We start from the raw sequence: 5,243 nt of genomic DNA on the forward strand, positions 1-5,243 counted from the left end.
ATGAATGATCTTGATTTGCCTTGATTACTCGATTAGTATTGGATTTATTTATGTGAGTCGTTATAACCATGCATGATAATGACTAGTTCGTCTGTCTTGGCACTCTGGTTAACGCCGTAATTGATCTTAAGATTTTGTCACCCTAGACTAGTTGTGTCTAACTGTAGCGAACAGCTGAGGTGTGGGGGAGTCACCCCCGTATAGATCTATACACAAACTCTCGCTCTCCCTCCAGGAGACCTTGATTATGACTACAGACTACGACCGACACACATTGGTGCCACCCGTTATTACTCACTAAATCCCAATTGAATTTGTTTACTGTTGATTATCGACCTGTATTTGATTACTTGAATTGATGGTGATCCCAATAGACGAGAAGAAGAGGACCACGAGATCCTACTAATCACGTTTGTTATTCAAGGCTGTCGAGTATGCGACGGACGCGTTGGTTTATTTCGCATATGATTTATTTGGACCTTAGTAGCATTGTTATTGGGCCACTGAGGCCCAATAGCACATAAAAGCCATTGGGGGTCCCTTAAATATGTAACTGGGTCACTGGAGGCCCAATAAGCATTTACTTTTATCGTTGGGCCCAAAAGTTATGTTAATGGGTCACGAAGGCGCAATAAGCATGATTGGAGACTTTCAAGCCCAACGATTTGAATATTTACTTGGTTTAGGTATTGTATAGTTGTCGAAATGTTTGATTGAACAATTATTAAATTTGTATCGATACGAGACCGGTCGGTCGTTTATAACGATATTTGGAAATTTATGTATATTCATCTTTCCATTTTTCATAAGTTTTAGTTTGGTATTTTTGACCCAAATATCTGAATAATAAAGTAATTGACTCAAAATATTGGTTTCACCTTTTCAGCCCTTCTTTAATAAAAATGACAATTTTAGTCTCTTTTATATATAAAAAAAAGACATTTTAGGCTCTAAAACCATTTTCTTATCATTTTTGACCCATAGACTTTGTTTAAGTGATGATTTTAGCTCAAAATTTACTTTTATCAGTTTCAGCCCCGCCAGTAAAGAGATTTTCAGTTTAAACCCAAAGTTTTTGCAACTTTTACAATTTTGGCCCAAAATCCAAAAGTTCACATTTTTTATCCTTGTTTGAAAAGGAATCATTTAAAACCCCTGAAATAATTTTGTTTACTCTTTTTACCCCCTGTTTTGAGAAATATATCATTTTAATCCCTTGAAAATCACACTTTTCGCAATTTTTGGCTTAATGGGCCGAAAAGCCCAAAAATTGGCTGATTATGCTACAATTTACATTTGTAGCCCCTTTAAGAGTATGATATTCATATAAACCTTTTTTTTACTGTTTTAATTCATTTAGTCCTGAATAAAAAAGTAAATGACAATTTTTCCACTCAACTTTGGTTTGTTTGACAATTATAGCCCAAAAATGAGTTTTATGTTGCAATATATTTGTTTTAATCTTAGAGGAAAATTTTTCTTAACTTGTTTAGTGTAGTATGTCTTAGACATGTTTATCTTCCTCTTAGATCCATAGATCTCGATATTTCCATTCTTTTAGTTACATATTGATGATATAAACACATGAAATCACACATAGCATACACATACACATAGATCTACACATTTTACTTGTATTCTCCCCGATAAAACATATGAAAACAGAAAATAGAGGGTTATGAACTCACCTTTTCTTGTTGATTTCGATTTATAGAAGAAAGGGAAGAAGTTTGATGCTATTTTCGGCCCTAGAAAGCTTCTTGAGAAGACTTTGGCTTAGATGGGTTATAAGAAGTATTATTATGAACTTTCATGAGTTAGAAGGAGATTTAGAACAATTTCAACAAGCTAAACCATGGATCTAAGCTTTAACTTACCTAGAATGATGATTTTTATGGAAGAACTTCCTTGAAATGCCTTAGATCTTGAAAATTTTGATGTAGTATCAAGAGTGTTCCTTGAGAGTGTTTAGAGAGAAATTGTGAGGTGTGTGTGTGTTTTCCTCTTGCTCATGGCCGAAGAATAAAAATAGAGGAGAGGTGTGAGGAGGGTGCATGGAAACATGGGATTTGCCTTGTTGTACGTGGTATATTAAGCTTGGTTAGCATTTAATTAAAATTGAGGTGGTGAGGTTAGAGTTCATTATCCATTTCCCTATTTTTTAACACTAACCTGGGCCGAAAATTGTGCTAGGAGAAAAGATGAAGTGGCTTGGTCCAAATCCTTCCCTTGGTTCGAATTTATGAGGCCCAATAGTTATTTTTCGACCCATTGAGCTCTTTTGATGGCTTACGGCCAAATTTGTCAAAAGGAATGGGTTTTATGGCCCATTTAGGTTAATTAGATTTGTTATGGCCCAGTAGGGTATTTTCTTTCATTCTAGGCCCATTATGGCCCAAAATGTTAAAATAAATGAAAGTGGGTCAAACTATAGCTCATTTAAGAGTGCTAAGCCCAAAATAGTCAAATTGGAAACATATTGGCCCATTAGGCCCAATAAGGAAGTCCTAGTCCAAAATAGATTTAAACTGGGATTTTTAGGGTTTCAAATCTTTCGTTGACTATTTGAAAGTTTGTATAGGGTGTTTGATGGAAATTTTTGTTGTTATTGAATAAGCATCATACATGCTTTCACATTTTTGGTTCACAAATGTTATCATTGATGTTGTTACATGGTATAGAATTCCTAGTTGTGACATCATCCCCCCGTTAGAGGGAATTTCATCCCGAAATTCTTTTTAAAGCTAGATTCAAGCATGCGAGAATAGATGAGGGTACTTCTGCTTCATCTGGTCTTCGCGTTCCCTTGTGAATTTTGGCCCACGCTTCGCGTTCCACCGTACTTTCACAATCGGAATGCGACTTTGCTTAGTACGCTTCACCTCCCTATCCTTGATTTCGATGGGTTCTTTGATGAATAGGAGATTCTCGTTGATTTCGATTTCCTCAAGTGGAATGATGAGGGTTTCATCGGATAATCACTTTTTCAAATTGGAAACATGGAACACGGGGTGTACACTGCTGAGCTCGGCAGATAGCTGTAGTCTGTAAACCACTGGACCGATTCGGCCGAGGATCTCGAAAATGAATAACCCCATTCCAGGGAGAGACCTTTAAAAACACCCGATCCCTGACTTGAAACTCCAAGGGCTTTCACCATTTATTAGCGTAGCTCTTCTGCCGGTCTTGTGATGCTTGTAGTCGAGCTTTGATTTGAATTATCTTCTCCGTTGTTTCGCATATGATTTCTGGTCCCATTAGTGCACTACTTGATGCTTGTCTTCCTGCTAGCTAAGTATCACCTACCTCAGCCCAACACAACGGTGATCTGCATCTACGCTCGTATAGTGCTTCGAAAGGAGCAACTTTGATGCTTGAGTGATAACTGTTGTTGTATGAGAATTCGATTAAAGGCAAGTGGGTATCCCACGACCTTCCAAAGTCTATCACACATGCGCGAAGCATGTCTTCGAGTGTTTGAATGTTTCGCTCGCTTTGACCATCCGTTTGTAGGTGGTAGGCAGTGCTCATGTCGAGTTGTGTTCCCCGCGCTTTCTGAATTGATTGCCAAAAGCGTGAAGTAAACCTACTATCTCTATCTGAGATGATAGATACTGGCTCTCCGTGGAGTCTCACGATTTCCTTGATCTAGGTTCTCATTAATCGTTCCATTTTGTATGACACTTTGATTGGCAGGAAATTAGCAGATTTTGTCAACCTGTCGACTATTACCCATATAGTATCCAAACCATCTGTCGTCTTGGGTAGTTTGGTCACAAAGTCCATAGCAATCCTTTCCCATTTCCACTCAGGAATTACAGATTGATGTAGTAATCCCAAGGGCTTCTGATATTCCACCTTTACCTTAGCATAAGTAAGGCATTTGCTAACATAGGTGGCAATCTTTGCCTTCATGTTGGGCCACCAATAATGTTGCTTGATATCTAAGTACATTTTATCTGAACCTGGATGGATGGAGTATCGTGTCTTGTGGGCTTCATTTATGACTACTTCTCTGAATCCCCCAAGCTTAGGGATCCAAATGCGGTTCATGAAATAATATGCTGCATCCTCCTTCACTTTGAAATTATTTTCCATTCCACGTAACGCTTCGCTTGTTTTGTTTTCTGTCTTCATGGCATCCGACTGGGCTGCTCTGATTTGCAAGGTCAGGTGGGATTGAATGGTTATGGAGAGAGTCTTTACACGACAATTAGAGTATTCTTTCCGACTCATAGCATCAGCTACCATGTTAGCCTTACCTGGGTGGTACTTCATTTCGCACTCATAATCGTTTAGTAGCTCAACCCATCTTCGTTGCCTCATCTTCAACTCTTTTTGATTTAAGATGTGTTGGAGACTCTTGTGGTCCGTGAAAACGGTGCACCTTGTACCATAAAGGTAGTGCCTCCAAATTTTCAAGGCGAAGACCACAGCTCCCAATTCTAGATCATGGGTTGTATAATTCACCTCATGTCTCTTTAGTTGTCGGGATGCATAAGCTATCACCTTCCCACGTTGCATAAGCACACAGCCTAAACCCTGATTCGACGCATCGCAGTGAACTACGAAGTCCTCCGTCCCTTCTGGTAGCAATAGTACCAGTGCACTGCAGAGTGCTTGCTTCAGAGTTGGGAATGCAGCTTCTTGCTTATCTGTCCATTCAAAGGGTACACCCTTTTGTGTAAGCATGGTAAGTGGCTTGGCTATCTTAGAGAAGTTCTGGATGAACCTCCTGTAATAGCCTACGAGACCTAAAAGTTGGCGAATTTCTGTGGGTGTCGTTGGGATCGCCCATCCTTCAATGGCTTTGACCATAGAAGGATCCACGTGTATCCCTTCTTGACTAACAACATGATCCAAAAAGTTCCCACTACAGAGCTAGAACTCACACTTAGAGAGTTTTGCATATAGCTTTTCGGTTCACAGGGTTTCCAGGATTTGTCAGAGATGTTGGTTATGCTCCTCCTTGCTTCGAGAATAAACTAGAATGTCGTCAATGAAAACGATGACAAAGTTGTTGAGGAATGGTCGGCAGATTCGATTCATTAGGTCCATGAATGCGGCAGGGGCATTCGTTAGACCGAAGGGCATTACGACAAATTCATAATGTCCATAACAAGTTCGGAAAGCGCTTTTGGGGATATCCTCTTCCCGGACCTTGAGTTGATGGTATCCAGATCGCAGATCTATCTTGGTGAAATAGCTTGTGCCTTGAAGTTGGTAAAATAGATCGTCGATTC

Source organism: Lactuca sativa, chromosome 4 (assembly GCF_002870075.4).
Source record: "Lactuca sativa cultivar Salinas chromosome 4, Lsat_Salinas_v11, whole genome shotgun sequence".
In the NCBI taxonomy this organism is placed as follows: Eukaryota; Viridiplantae; Streptophyta; class Magnoliopsida; order Asterales; family Asteraceae; genus Lactuca; species Lactuca sativa.